Here is a 16,800-nt window from a genome sequence, read left to right as displayed (position 1 = left end):
GGGGGAGGCGAGTGAGGGAGGGGGATGAGGAAGGAGCAGGAGGGCAGGCTCGGGGGAAGAAGACGGAGGAGGTAGAAGAGCCGAAGACAGGAGAACAGAAGACAGAAGAACAGAAGACAGAAGAACAGAAGACCGGAAGAGCAGAAGACAGAAGAACAGAAGAACAGAGGAACAGAAGAACAGAAGACAGAAGCACAGAAGATCGGAAGAGCAGAAGAACAGAGAAGAACAGAGAAGAACACAGAAGAACACAGAAGAACCGAGAAGAAGAACACAGAAGCACCGAGAAGAACAGAGAAGAAGAACACAGAAGACCGGAAGAACACAGAAGAACAGAAGGGAAGAACAGAAGAACAGAAGAGAAGAACAGAAGAACACAGAAGAAGATTGCAGAGGGGGGGCGAGGAGGAAGAGACAGAGAGGAGGAAAAGAAGCAGGAGCAGGAGAGAAGGTGAGTGGCGCGGGGCAGGGCGAGGGGCTGGGAGGAGGGGGGAACTTACAGTTAGGTGGGTCTCAGGAACACAGGAACTCGGGAACTTGGAGGAGCTGCAGCGGCAGGGGGAGCGACCTACCCTTGGGTCAAGGGTCGCTACCACTGTCGCGCAGCGGCCGCCATAAGAGGTAGGAGGGGGGGGGAGGGGTCAGCTGGGGGCGAATGGGAGCTGGGGGGCGGGGGCGTGCAGGAGGTCGTGGCGGGAAAGCGCGAGGGAGGGGGGGGACAGGTAGAGTGAGAGGAGCTGGGGGAGGGGGTTTAGGGTGGAGGAGGGTGAGTGTTAGGAGGTTTGGAGATTAGGGAGAGAGATAGGAGTAGGGTTGTGAAGATAGGGGAGGGGGGGTTGTAGAGGTGGGTGAGGGAGAGAGGTAGAGTGAGAGGATAGGGAGATAGGTAGTAGAGGGGGTGGCGGGAGGGGGGGAGAGATAGAGAAATAGATAGAGAAAATAGATAGAGAAGTCGATAGATAGGGAAATAGATAGATAGACAGATAGGTAGGTAGGAGGAGGTGGAGAGTGGGGGAGTTAGATAGTGAGATAGGGAGCTAGAGAGATAGGAAGATAGGAGGAGTGAGGGAGGTAGATAGCGAACGGGTTAGCTAGGGGTGAGAGAGGGGGAGGCGAGTGAGGGAGGGGGATGAGGAAGGAGCAGGAGGGCAGGCTCGGGGGAAGAAGACGGAGGAGGTAGAAGAGCCGAAGACAGGAGAACAGAAGACAGAAGAACAGAAGACAGAAGAACAGAAGACCGGAAGAGCAGAAGACAGAAGAACAGAAGAACAGAAGAACAGAAGCACGGAAGATCGGAAGAGCAGAAGAACAGAGAAGAACAGAGAAGAACAGAGAAGAACACAGAAGAACCGAGAAGAAGAACACAGAAGCACCGAGAAGAACAGAGAAGAAGAACACAGAAGACCGGAAGAACACAGAAGAACAGAAGGGAAGAACAGAAGAGAAGAACAGAAGAACACAGAAGAAGATTGCAGAGGGGGGGCGAGGAGGAAGAGACAGAGAGGAGGAAAAGAAGCAGGAGCAGGAGAGAAGGTGAGTGGCGCGGGGCAGGGCGAGGGGCTGGGAGGAGGGGGGTACTTACAGTTAGGTGGGTCTCAGGAACACAGGAACTCGGGAACTTGGAGGAGCTGCAGCGGCAGGGGGAGCGACCTACTCTATACCGCCCCATGCTTCTTACAGGGCTGCCATAACAGAATGAGTTATTCTAGAGAGTTACACTAAGTACGTGTTTTGTGATCGATCGGACCTATGGAGAAGAACCTCCTGCAGAACTCCAGATTAGGAGCAAAAACAACGTTTTACCTCACCCAAATGAAGGGGTGGCTCTGCCTCTGTAGAGACTGGTTTAGGGAGACAAAGCAGAAGGGAAGCCTGATCCCCTAATCTATCCTATAAAAGATCTTATGGTCATAGTTGATTTTTCGATTGCCTATGAGGGATAGGCTCCAGTAGTAAGGCAAGGCATTTGTCTTATTTCTTTTTCTTAATGGCTGGGGATGTGGCAACAATGCCTTAATTTCTTGAAAATTTTCTGAAAAAAAAAACAGACGAGTTCACATTAGCACCAAGAGACTCACAATGACAGCTTCACATCTTCATTATCGAATGACGTCAAATGTCTAGCAATGTCTCAACCCGTTTGTCCATATCTGCGTATATCCAACATGATGCATCAAAAGCCAGTGCCATGTTTCATGCAGTGAAAAAGATTGAATCTTTCCTTCAGCGTAACGATTTGTGGCAGGTTGTGCAAGTGTTGGTGCTATCAAGGATAAACTGCAGGAACTCAACAATGACAGGCACATCTAACTCTTAACTAAGCCCACGTATCAGAACAACTTTCAGAGGACCACTGGGCATGCAGTGGCTACTGAGCCCAACCATGGAGGTTGGACAGTTTACTCACGATGTCCCAGACCCCGGCCTACTATGGATTCTGAGTAACTGAACAAAGTACCCCTTCTGCACTTGACTCTCAGGGTTGCATAATCTGAGTAATCCAAGGCTCCCTCAAGTGGGGGGAGAGAGGGAGTGTGTAGATACAGATTAGTGAATATGGGCTTAAAACTCAAAATGCATGCAGCAGGAGTAATAATTCAATGTCCAGCCAAATATTCATTTTCATGAGAAAAGAGAAGAGTTTTATTTCAATTGCAGAAAAATAGAACATTCACAAACAATAACACAATTACCCTTGAGGTTTGGACAATAGTGTTTCAATGGCAGTTCCCTGTCCCACTCTCCACTTGTGTTAGTGATAGTGGTTATTCCCCATTCACTGTTGGCAGCATCCAGGGAATGCCCTACTAGCAGTCCATATCTCAAGAGTACATTTTCACTCTTAAAATCAAGTCAAAAGTGTCCTAGCACTGCAGTGCTCTCAGCAGCGAGTTGCCACATGGCAGAAGGGCTCGAAACAAGTCTTACCCACTCCAGTAAGGGTGAAGCGTGCATTGTCCTGGAATGTGACCCATGTGTGGGCGTTTGCAGCAGCTCAGTTCCCAATAAGGTGAATCAGCTGCACACGGAATCGGCGACTGCACTCGACAGGTACATGCACTCTCTCCTTCGCGGTTGCACTGCACCATTGATCAGAGGTTTCCTGCACGACTCCTGCAGGGTAAGTGTCTTCATGCTACCCATATGGTGGGGAGATTCCAACACTCTGATCCTCGAGCCTGAATTTTGTTGATGATGCACCCACACCATTTACACTTACTCAACAGGGTCAGACCAGTCGCAGTCCTCATTTCTCTTGGCGACCGTTGGATCACCACCGCTCGCAGTCTACGGAGTCTGGCTCAACAGGGCTCCTCACTGAACCTTGCTCCCTTCAATGCTCTCTTTTTCCTCATAGGGCACCCTGGTCTTGGCAAGCAGGCAGGTGTTGGTGCTTCAGGGCAGGAGGCCTTGGACTGCCTGGGTGAAGGCCTCTCACACAGTAGGAAGACTTGCAGGCCTTGGCCCCCAGTCCTGGTCACAGGCAGAAGTCTTGCAGAGCTTCCCCTCTTCCCCTCCTTACATAGCCCATCGGGCAGTTTGGCAGATTACAAGTTTTGGGGTCCCAAACCCCCTTCTTATAGTCCATTTCCAGACACCAAATGTGATTTAGGGTCCAAGTCTTTGAAGTTTTACGTTGGGATATTGCTTCTTTAAAAAAATCACACTCCTCTGCTCCTTCTTCCTCTTGAAAAGTAGTATTACCTCTGACTGCATCAAAGAGCACCCTTGGAAGTGTGCACGAGAGGCCTGCTCGTCCCCTTCCCAGTGTGTACCCCACCCAGCTTACAGGAATGCACCAATCCACAAATCTGTCTTGGGATCTCTCTACCTCCACTCCATATTTCACATGCAGGCTTCGGTCTCCTCAAATGGAACACATGCCCCCCCTGGTAAAGGCAGTAGCCATCCACCACTATGAGGTTAGCACTTTGGGCAACCTTCCCAGTCCAACAAGACCACAATTCATTACAGGCCTGTCATGGCGCACAAAAATCAGCAATAGGGATCTAGACATCAGTACAGTTGGACACTTAAGGCAGGAGTACACGTTCATTACCATGCAGAGGACGTTTCCGTCTCTACTCAAAACTGTTGCCCTCTCATCAGCAAGGCTCATCCCTGGACTGGGAAAATATGACCAAATTTGCACTGTGCTTAAAGACCTTCACCTGCTTACCTGGGAAGAAAAAATATACTTACCTGCAACAGAAGTTCTCGAGTAGTGGTATCTTTCCTAGATTCACCTTCTAGAATCATCCCCATCGTAGAGCTGGAAGTCCCATGGTACCATTGCAATAGCAGTCTAATGTTAAACATAGCCAAGCAGGCTCTAAACCTTCTCACTTCAGTAACCTACTCACCACATTTTAAAAGAACTAAACTTCAACCAATCATGGAGCGCAGACCGAAGATAACACCTTCCAGAGGCCACCCTCCCTTAGATTGGACTGAAAAAGGTTTGACTGGAAAGGATTCCGAAAATAGGGAAAACGTTTGTGGGAAGGAGGGTGGGTGACGTGCAACTATGAAAGATACCAACAATGGAGAACTACTGTTATAGTAATTAATGTTTTTCTTGACCATTATTTGATCTGTCATAGAGGCTGAATCAAAATAACAAGTACACTGGAGCAATCCACAGCTTTCACAGTAGTTGAAGGGTAGTTAAGATAATAGATAGATTAGATATAGCTCAACCCACTGAAAGAGATGTTGAAGTACTGATTGCCCAATTCTTTCTGTACTATTGATTCTCGACAGCAGTGCTGCTAAATGTATATCTGTTTTTATCATGTTACTGCTTGCATTTGTCCATTAACAGCATTCGAAAGAACAGGGCAATTGATGCAGAGACACTGACTGAGAATGTGCTGGCACTACACCCTGGAACAGTTTACCAGCTTCTGCATGGCAGAAGGTTGTTGCAACTGCTACCCAGCATGGTATGCCTTGCTTAGAAATATAATTTTTTTCTGGGGATTTCCGAAGGCTACTAGCACTTGATCCAATTAACAAAAGCCATTGGTTCTGTCAGTGTAGAACATAAGGCACAGTTTTTACAATCAATGCATGTAGTGTTCCTTCCTTTGTACTAGAGGGATTGTGAAAGAATGTTTTCAGAACCACTATGACATTACGATGAAAGTGTATGGACTTTGGAGATAAACTAATGGTTAGTTCTTAAAGTGACATATTCTTTGTGGAACTGAAGAAAAGGTTAATTTACTGTAAAAGCTTTGATTTCGTTGACCCATCATACGGATGACAACACTAGGAGAAGTGCAAATATTTAATAAAGGATGCTGGACGGAGTGATGCAACTTTTCAAACACTCATCCCCAGTCACAGATCTGGGTGTAATCCATCATTCTTTTGCTCACCATGCCACCTCAGTTTGGACTGAGCCATATGCAAATCAGTCTTGACCCTGCTCCCCATGGGAACAGTCCAACCTGAACTGCCAGGCCAGGCCCTCCCTGGACTGGAAACAAGCTTCTTGGGACCGGTTTTGGGGTATGACCCCTCATCTACCAGGCTAGCTTGAATCCAGTGGCACAGTGAGCAAGGGACCCATGCCTGGGCATACCCTAGCCACTTATAGTGACATAGCAACACAAAAAGACTGAGTCCTGACATTTTTCAAACATTCACCCCCAGTCACAGATCTGGGTTTAATCCATTGTTCTTTTGCTCACTTTGAAGCATATATACTTCCAATGTTTTGTGGGACTAGTTATATGGAAATCAGTGTCTTGTAGGTCAAGGGTTGCCATAAGTTCTTGATTTCTTAGAAGTTGGAGGATGTCTTGCAAAGACACTATTCGGAATTTCTGATTTTGAAGTATACCTTCAGCTGGTGAAGATCCACAATTGATCTCCATTCTCTTGGTTTCTTTTTTAGAAGAAAGAAAGTAGAATATAATTCTGGACTTCCATGGGATTTGGAAAAACGCTCTATTGCTTCCTTTTGCATCATGGTGAGAATTGTATCTTGACATAGGTGTAAATGTTGCATTTTAAAAGGTGGTATTGGAGAGGGTTTATTTTGACAAACTCCAACCTAAGGCTATATTTTATTAGGTTGATGACCCAGTGGACTTTCAACTCCTGAAGGTAAGATGAAATTTTTCTCCATGGGCTTTCTTGCATTGTGATTGTGAGATACTGTGGGCTAGTATCTACGTCATTTGAATGTCTTCTGTATTTGTCGTAGTGAGGCCCTTTTGCCTAGATTGTGCCCTTAAATATGTTGGTGCTGGTGTCCTGTACTGACGAATGACTGTATGACAGATGGCGTCTGAAATGGTTGACACCTGTATTGTTGGTAGCCTCCACTATAAACTGGTTCTTGTTCTCTACATCCTCAAAAGGACTGCTGCTTTCGTTCTTGCAATACTCCTAGTGATCTAACCATGTGTTTTTGAATGTACATTTTGTATTCTCAAGATGTTTACGAAACAGTAACTTTATCGAGGGGGCATTTCAAGTATCCTGTTTTGCATTCAAGGTCTAAAAAACATGTAATGGAGTCAGCCCCGTCTCCCTAACACTGCTGCTCCACCTATCTGCCTGAATCAGAAGTTGCTACATTTACTGTGGAATCAATATGACTGGCAATGTCTTTTTGCCTTCTTGGGGGATGGCGTTCGTTTCCACACACTTCTCCTCAGGTAAGAAGTCCAGGAAGGGGGCAATATCATACCACATTTGACAGCAATACCTTCCTGATATAGCCAGGGAATTAGCAGCTCTGATGGATATTTCAGTCAGCACTGATACCCTCTTCCTGATATTACCTAGGTGTCTGCTTTCTCTGCCAGTAGGTGGCGTATAGGTTATAGATAGATTCCTGGATATTCGCTGTGTTGCCTCCATTACAACTGAGTCGGCTCTCAGATTCCCTGCTAAACATGTGAGCATGTTTTCTGGTGCTTTGTGTTTTTGTAATCCAAGTGAGGAATCACCATAGCTTGTGTCTGCAGATTCTCTTTCCAATCAGTTGTCAATGACAGGATTGACCTTAATTGACTGCTAGGTGACCTCTTAAAGTCATTCAAGAAGCCGTCAACATATTTTCTTACAAGTAACTCAAAGTGTAGAGGCACATTCTCCATCAGTGTGTGAAACTCTGCTATGTTATCCTGGGAAGAGTGAGCAGGAGGGAAAATAGAAGAGTCAGTAGGTAGAGCTATATATTCATATTCATCCCATTTAGGGAATTTGGTGTAGTGTGAAGCTTCTGGAATTTCACCATCCTTGTGGTCATCATCTATAATGTATCTTGTCAGAAAAGATGAAAAAGGTGTTGATGTGGAATAGTTGATATAGTCCTTGATGGCAATGTAGGATATTGTGGTTGAGATGGTTATGCCAATGGTGGCACAGCTAGTGGTGCTTACTGTGCTCTTAGCATGGTCGACTTCCTGTGTTCCGCAAGGAATCTTTTATAATAGTAGGACATCATCAGTCTTCTTCAGTCTCAAGTCCCTTACTAAACATATAGGAATCAGTAGCACTGCCAGATCGGGATGTTTTTCCTCTTCAAAATACAGCCCATAGTACAGCTCAGACATTTGTCCTTTCTGCAGGGATTGATTTAGCCTTTTCAGGCTGTGTTTATTTAGCAGTCTTCTTGGTGGGTATGGTGGTACCTTGATGGATGATAATTAGAAATTTGCCCTTTTGCAGGATAACCCTGGATTTGTTTTGCTAAACGCTATTTTTGAAGGCTATAGAACTCTGTGCACTTTACCCCTACTAACAACCAGTAAAGTGCTAGAACATCTCATTTCAGCATAGAAAAATTGGTATAGACCTGATCTGATATTTAACATACCCATGTATATAGCACAGAAATGTACCCGGACCTGTTATTTAAATTTCACAAGTGGACTGCACCCCCACTGTGCCATCCACTACAATGACAATGTAAATATGACTGCAGGCCTGCCACCAGGAGCCTGACTTTGCAGGTTTCAAATGAAAATGAAACCTGGCAAAATAACCACTTTTGACGGACCTAAGCCTTAATTTTAAATAGGTATAAGTCACACCTAAGTAGGCCTTATTGCCAATGAGTTAGGGAGTATGGTATGGAAAAGTAGGACATGTAAAGTTTGATGTTAAATATGTCCTTATAGTCACCAACATCTTAAAGTAATTTTCACTGTAGCAGGGTAGGCTGCTCAATAGGAAAGTATAGGGATGAAATATTGTTTAATAAATAAACGGAAAGGTGACTTTTCGTAAGACTCCTTTGCCCTGCCTGAAGTCATTGTGAGGTAAATCTGCATTTTGCTCTCTCACTTCTGCCAGCCAGTTATTAACATTTCAATGGGTATGAATAAGATGTGAACATGCCCCCAGCACGCGAATAAAAGGCCTTGGGTGTGGGGAGGTGGTGTTGTGCCTTTAATAAGATGACCTGGGCCCTAGAACCTGATTGACACTTTCTGTCCTATGGCCCTGGTATCCTTGAATTGGCCCACAGGAGGGTCACTGTCAATCCTCAGATGCCCACTGACTAAATCCTTGGCAATGACCTTCAACTGGTGAGAAAAAAGCAGGGTGGGACAGTTGCTTAGGGTGCCTCAAAAAACAGATGTTTGGAAGCACTGCTCCCAAAAGAAGAGTAAGGTGGCTCAGATGGAGAATAAGGAGTAGTAATTGGAGGCAATCCAAAGTGGGAGGACCAGGTCAACGGTTACCTTCTTTGAGAGAAGGGCACCCAAGACTGACCCTAGTGAGGCCACTGCTCACTTGGAGGTGCTCCCTGTGCTGTCAGAGAGACAAAGGGCAGGAGACCTGTGCCAGGGAGAACCTTGGACAATACTGGCAGAGTGTATCACCACTGAAAGGGGCTGTGGTTCCCCGCTGTTCTAGGACTGCCAGGCACCAGTTTGGGCTTAGGGTACAGACCCTAGGCTAAGACGCCTGCCTCAGGATACCATAAATGAGGTGGCAGGAGCGTAGAAGGAGGGCCTTTATTACATTAGGGTGTAACCCTGCACTCCGAGATACCTAAGAGGACAGAGAGAACCCGGAGCAAGGGAGGGACTCCTTAGCAGCACTCCAACTTGAGGTGAGACCTGCCTAGGGACCCTGATTTGATCCGCTGTCTGGCAGGGGCATAGCTCATGATACAGCAGTCACTGGCCTCTGGTGGTGGTTGTTCTTGGGGCCAGAGGTTTTCATAAGTTGGGGACAGAAGTATGACTTGGGGGGCGAACACACCACATTTTTGTTGCCCATAGTTGTACCAACTGCATACTGGGATGCATCTGTGAGCAAAAGATTCCCTATTGGCTAGTTCAATTGCCCAGGAGGATGGTGACAGAGAGGTACTAATAGGTTCAGAGGGGCATTGAACAAGCAAATGGCACCACAGAAGAGTTAAATTCTCCATGTTCAATCGCATGAGCCGTAAAGGCGCCTTTTCGTGGGGTTGGGGAGGGAGGAAAGGAGGGTATCTGGGTTGGAAATGTGTCCTTTCTGCAACAATTGTTTTACCTTTTCAGCTCAAGTATATTTTTACTGGCTAAAGAACTGTGCACAGCTTAACCCTCTTAAACAGGGCCAGTGTGCTTTTACTCCTCCATTCAACATAGTAACATTGGTATTCTGCTATATGGCACATTTAACTCACTCTTAAGTCCCTAGTATATGGTACCATGTGTACTTCAGGCCTTTAGGTTAAATGTCACAAGTGGACTCATTGTGACATACACTACAGTGACTGCAGAGAAGCCAGCAGGAGCCTGGTTGTGCAGATTTTAACTTAAAATTCGACCTGTAAGAATAAACCTTTTTGAAAAGACTAAACCTTCCTTTTAAATATTTATAAGTTACCATAAGTCGGCCTTATTGTCCATAAAGCAAGGTGCATGGTAATTAAAAGTAGGACATGTAAAAGTTTAATATTAAACATGCCCTTACTGTGACTAGCACGACAGCTACTTTCACTGTAGCAGGATTAGTTGTTACATAGAAAACCACTGGATACAATATTACGTTTAATAAATATCATCTCCACCTACGAAACACCTACACATTTAATTTTTGGACATTTGAAATATGTATTGTAATCTCAATTAAAGTTGGATTTGTGATAATTGTGGTAACTATTTAGGAAAGGGGACTTTTAAAAGTAGCATTTACCCTACCTGAATTCCTAGGAAGCTACATTTGCATTTGCTCTCCCCCTTCTGTCAGCCAGTAATTAGCATTTCTGTGGGCATGTATGAGGTGAGAACGTACTCCCAGAACAGGAACTTAAGGCCTTGGGTGTGGGGATGTGTTGTGCCCTTGACATGAGCCAAAGTGCCCAAGTACTTGATTAACTTAAAGGAGGTCTAACTTGTCACAAGCAGATGTAGCTAATACCCCTGCCTGCATTCTTCATCTGTCCTGCCCAGCCAGACTGCACCTCCCCATTTCGGGGGGCCTTTTGTTGACATCACAATCTCAAATCCTGTGTGAGTCTCAAGACCTGATTGACAGGTTTGCTGGGGGTTTTCATGTGACACCTGTGGTGCACTTCAAAGAAGCCTCCTTGTCACAGAAAAATGCTAGCTGATATTCGTGCAGGACCCTTCTTCCCACCCATCCAGACAGGCCCCAATCACAGTGGGCCTATTTTTGACATAACAGAATAAAAGCCTGCTTACAGGTCTGCTTGGTCTCCATTCAACATGTGGAGCAACACTTCTAAGTAGTGAAGATTTCAGACACGTCTTGTGTTTCCACTGTCTGGTTGCTGATAAACTTACATTTTGTTCTTTTAGTTTGTTGGGGTACAGGGACTGCCTAAGGCTGGATATTAGGGTTAAATGTGGTATGCCATTAAGAGTACCATAGTACACTGCCCCCCTCCACACACACAAAAACCTAGCCTCAGAGCCCCTCAATGGGACCAAAGATTTTAGCTATGTTGAAAATGTGCAAAGTGGGTAGAGTCAGCTCGGAGAAACTTTACCCCATTGGTTAGGGTATTCCCAGAGGTCACTCCCATTCACAATTTTGTGCCAGACATAAATGTAGCATCTCCAGGCACATACATCAGAACACCACAGGACCAGTGGAAGGTCACGAGGACTGAACCTGTTGTTTGAGACATGGGAAGAAGACTGGACCTGCTTTCTCTTGTACCCAGGAGAAAGAACTGGACTCCAAGCATCATAGGGCTGACCTCCCTGCTACAAGGACACAACAACCTATAAGAGGTCTTTACCTGCACCTGCCCAGCTGACTAGTGGCAACTGGACCTCTACTACAACTTCCTGTTGGCCTCTGGCTGCCACCCTGTGAGTCAGTAGATGTCTCTTCTTATGAAGGCCTTAGAAATGTACACCAGTGCTGGATTGGGACTTAAATGACTAACACCAGAAGGTTAACTCTTTCATCAGCACAAACATGGCAGTGTATCTAACTTGAATTCCTCCCTGGTCAGCATGAAATTGCACCCAAATCCTGTTCTCCTGCGACCACTGAGTGCCATTGACACTTTGTGCTTCTTGGTGCTATGACTGCCTAAAACTTTAAACATTCATATCTCAGATTACCCTCATTGGATTTTTTTTAATTTTGTTTATTACAGTTTTGTAATTCATTTTGGGATTTTTAATTATTTGGCATTTAAACTTTTTTACTCTTTTTGTACACCATAAATACTTTACACTTTGCCCTAAGTTAAGCCTCTGTGCTCTGTGCCATTGCTACTAGGGGGTTGAACACAGGTTACTTTAGAGGCTTTGACAGCTTACCTTCACAAGGACTGTGATTATTACTTGAGGTTAATACATACTCACCTCAATTAACGCCCCAATTTCTTCCATTGATATATGTTCTGAGAGAAGAAGTGATGGGATTCGAGACCCTGAAATTATTGCTTTGGGTGCATTCAACACTATTTTTTTTCATTGACAAAAAACTTGTAGATAGTGATCTAAACACTGACAGCTGGACTGCTTTTGCAGTCTTCACTGCATTCACTTCCATTGTTAGAAACTGGTCTGTAGTTGGCAGGGGTTTGCACCCTGCCTTAGTAGGGACCACAATCCTAGTCAAGGTAAGTCAGTTACACTTCCTAAATTAACCTGTGATCACCCTCTGGTAGCATGGCACGTAGCAGTAGGGCTTAACCTAGGAGGCAATGTGTAAAGTATTTGTGCAGCACTTGAATTACAGTAATACAGTCAAGACACCACAAAAAGACTCCATACCAGTTTAGAAAAATAGGGATAATTTATCTGCTTAATGTTTGACCCAAACAACAAAACTCCAATCACATTTGCATAGGTTATGACGCTTCAAGCGTAGAATTGAACTCACAGTGCCTAGAAAGATGTGGACCCTCCCTTCCAGGGAGTTACACCAAGTTCTCTTTAGTAAACCGCCATAGAGGCACTTGTAAAGAAAGTTCCAATATGGTCTCATGACCAGAATGGTTTGCAGGGAACCTTGGCTTCCCCAACCCCTCGAGACGGGAAGTCAATGCAGGGCAGAAGCACACAACAGGCGGCCTAGAGTTGCAGCGTGAGATCTCGCTGGGTAGGCATGCACGGAGGTTGAGCAGTCATCCTGCTATCCTTCCTCATGGTACCTTGTTGGTGTCTGGACAGCAGGGTAGAGATGTCCTCAGGCTTGATGGTTGGGCCAGACACAGCGCAGGTGTGTACAATGTTGGACCGTGATAGGCACATGCAAACCTCAGTGAACGACGAAGTGCTAAACGTGCTGACTTCAGTGAACGAAGAAGCGCTTCCCATGCTGGCTTGGGGAATGAAGCAGCACTCGGCATGCGCTGACTTTAGTGAATGAAGAAGTGTTCCACACATGCTGACTTTAGTGAACAAAGAAGCACTCAACACGTGCTGAATTTGGTGAACTAAGAAGCGCTCGACACGTTGGTCAGAGGGAGCATGTCGCACACTCGGAGCATTTAAGTACACGGTTCCTCGTTGAGACACACTGCTACCAGAATCACAGGTGTGATGCGCAGTTGAAATCTTTGATGGGCCTGAGATTTCCAACAGGGGGCAAGCCAACAAGGCCTTGGAGTTACTTGAGATGTCCTTTGAGGTTGCAGAGCAGGAGTAGTATTTCTCACTACAAGAGGCAGCAGGCAGCAGGCATCAGGCCAACACAGCAGAGCAAGTTGCAAAGTAGCAGTCACTCCTAGCAGCACAGACATCAGCAGGAAGTAGGCCAACTCAGCAGAGCAAGTAGCAAAGTGGAGGTCCCTCCTAGCAGCACAGCTCCTCTGCTTGGCAGTCATCTCAGGACCCAGAAGTGAAGTGATTTGATGGGGCTTGGGATTCAGTACTGGGGAGACTTCAAAAGAGACCTTTGAAGATGAAAAGGCCCCTTCCCTTCATCCAAACACTCTACAGGTGGTATGCAGACCTTTGTGTAAGAAGAAGCATAGCCCTACTCAGATGTAGGTGTCAGCTCCTCCCTCCTATCTAGCCCAGGAAGACCCATCAGGTAGGTGATCGCCCATCAGGAAGCAAATGTCACACCAAAGCTCCCTTTGTGTGCGACTGTCTAGAGGGGATGCACAAAGCCCAATTGTCATCTACCCCAGACGAGTATTCAGAGACAGGCAGAGGCACAGAATAAAAATAGAAAAACTTTCTAGAAGTGACATTTTCAGACCTACAATTTAGAATCCAACTTCACCATAAATTGTGTTTTAAAATTGTGAGTCCAGAGTCACAAAACTCAAAATTTCTATCTCTTCCCAATTGGAAATTACACTTAAAAGATGTTCTAAGGCAAACCCAAGGTTAACCTATGGGAGAGAGAGGCCTTGCAGAAGTGAAAACCCAATTTAAGAGTTTTTCACTGCCTGGACGTTATATTAAAAAGTACATGTCCATCTTTTTAAATACACCGCACCCTGTCCTTGGGACTACCTTATGGGTGACACGTAATAAAAAAGAAGGTTTGGGTCTAGCAACTGTAAAGACTTACCAGGCTGAAATGGCATTTTAAAACTGCACTTTCAGCCTCTGCAGTGGCAGGCCTTAGACAGGTTTGAAAGACTAATGTAGTGGGTGACACAAACAGTGCTACAGATATACTAGTAGCATTTAATTCCCAGGCCCTGGGCACACATAGTGCACTTTAGTAGGGAGTTACAAGTAAATTAAATAAGCCAATTATGGCTAAGCCAATGTTTCCATGTTTAGAGTACAGAGCACCTGCACTTTAGCACTGGTTAGCAATGGTAACGTGCACAGAATCTTACAACCAACGTAAACAAATTCAGCAAAAAGTGGAGGGAAAAGGCAAAAAGTCTGGAGAGGACCCTGCAAAAAGGGCCAGATACAACAGCCATTGTCAATCGTATTATCAATGGAGGCTTCTTCGCTGACAATATAAAAAGTTGGGGCAAAGTTAAATTCGCCTGGCGTCTAGGTACCAGCTATTAGACTGGTGCCCAACTGGGTTGATTCTTAAAACTCAAAATAATCTTACTCGTAAGGAGCTATTATTACAAAGGCATCTTTGTAAAAAATAGACAAACAATTTCCAAAAATTATATTTTATTATGGGTTAGTGAAAAAAGGTTTTATCTTTACATTTATCTTTTATATCAGTGTGAATAAGCTATAATACAATTAAATCAACAGTTGCCATAATTTCAAATAACTTTCAACCAATTTAAATCTAGTTAGCAGTTGTTCAGCTTAGTATAGTTGACAAACTTTTCATTCAACACGTGTTTCTCTGCAACACAATCCACTTATTCAGGGCTGAAATTTAAAAATGAACAATTGTTTTTAGTAACATTTTCAAGTATTATCACATCATTCATAAGCATTTGTGTAATCTCAACTCAACGATTCCTCAATCAACTATGCTGCTATTTGTAGGCGTCACAAACAAATATAATTTTTAAGTACCAGGTGAAGACCCATTAGACTTATAGTTCCAAAGAAAACATTTAAAATATTTGTAACAATAAAACCATAACAAATGTTGAATAAACATTTTTGGGAAAAAAACATTAATAAAATCCTGCACAACAATCCTCCCCATTTATATACAGTCCAAGTTCTTAAAACACTTAGGAGTGTAACACTGTCAAAAGGTGAATCTTTCAAATGTTATCCACTACTGGAGTGGTTGTATTTTACTGCTTAAAGATCCCTTAAGTCCAGAATCTCAGTTTACTCACTGAGTACTATCACATTTTTCTCAATCAAAATTAAGGTGATGCATGCTTGCAAACGTGTGCCTCAACTAATGGTGAAGGTAGTTACAATTGTCAACATTTCTTGGTTCTTGATTTCTTTAAAGTTTCTCTAGAGCTTGAATATTTTATCTCCTGTGCACAGAGAAAATCATGTCCTATATTCTTGAATTTAAAGATTTTAACACAGTATTCACAAGTTGTTTTACACTATCTTGTGTGTGTCACACATAATCAACCATAATAATAACCAATTCCTGACAGACGCATCTCAAAGATTGAATCATCATGGGGAGACCATCACACCTTTTAGAAAAGCATCATTTTACTTGTTGATGAGTTACATAATCATTTTCAAAATCTAAATAAAGAGACAACACATTTGAACTCAAAATTCTAAAGTGAAAAATACTTCAAGTATTAAATTCCTAAAATATTTGACATACACAAATGTTTACGAAGAGCTAATGGAAATCAAAACAATCCATATTGTCCAGGAAGGTAAAGGAAAGCTTAATTCATAACATTTTATTTGATCTACATTTTGCTATCCAATTCCACAAATATCACAATTTCAGCATCTTTTATTATAGAGTGCCAGTCAGCACGCAAGGTTACTGTAAAGACATTGCTGTTGCTCACACTGTATTCTGTCTAGTATCTCCAGTGAACACGAAACCATTAAAGGAACATTTGCTATAGATTAAGCACTCGAGGTAACATTTTTAACCGCCTATCACATCAAAAGGTATAAATCATTTCCAAGCAGAAATTCTTTTCACTTGCAACATTGTAGCATAGGAGTCTTCCATGTTAATACCATTGTACACAATGTATCCTATCTACTGTTCATGGTAAAGACAAAATGTATGCACAAAAAGATACATTTCGTCTAGATGCAACGCTAGGTGCAACATAATGTCCGCATACTTCCTAAAATGATATAGGTTATTTCTAAACAGAAATAGTTATTACTTGCTATACTGTAGCATGAAGGGCTTCCTATAAACATAACTCTATGTCTGATAACTAAATAATTACGACATTCAATTTGGTGAGTCTAAATCACTTACCATCTAAAACCATGTTGCCACTAACAAAACAGACTTCCCAGCTACAAAATATGCTCGTTACAAAACAAAATGAAAAACTACAATTATTAGGCATGTCCAGCTCAATTTTAACAGCAATTTGGCTCCATTATACTTAGCTATATCACTCTTACTGTTCAACATTTTCATGTCCTCCAGCACGTGGCCACTTCCCCATATGGATATCAAGAGTTCTTGACCACAATGAAATCCTTAAATGGACTTTCACTTCCGTTCTTACTTCAAAGGACTTTTCCAAATACAAAATCCTACTGTTGTATTAAAAATAATTTTTATATTGTGAAGCCTATATCACCTAAAGTGTGTCAAAGGATTCATCAATGCATGAAGACACAAACAAATAGAAATTCTGTTAATAGTAACTAATCTTCCTAATGAATAAATAGCCTTTACAGTACACACCCAAGGTTTGAACCTTCGTACTGTCCCATCGTAGCATCGTTGTCCAAAACCATTAAGGCATTTGGTCTTATTAATCCAAGTTAC

Source organism: Pleurodeles waltl, chromosome 3_1 (genome assembly GCF_031143425.1).
Source record: "Pleurodeles waltl isolate 20211129_DDA chromosome 3_1, aPleWal1.hap1.20221129, whole genome shotgun sequence".
NCBI lineage: Eukaryota > Metazoa > Chordata > Amphibia > Caudata > Salamandridae > Pleurodeles > Pleurodeles waltl.
The sequence above is the reverse complement of the archived record's forward strand: the minus strand, read 5'-3'. Positions refer to the sequence as shown.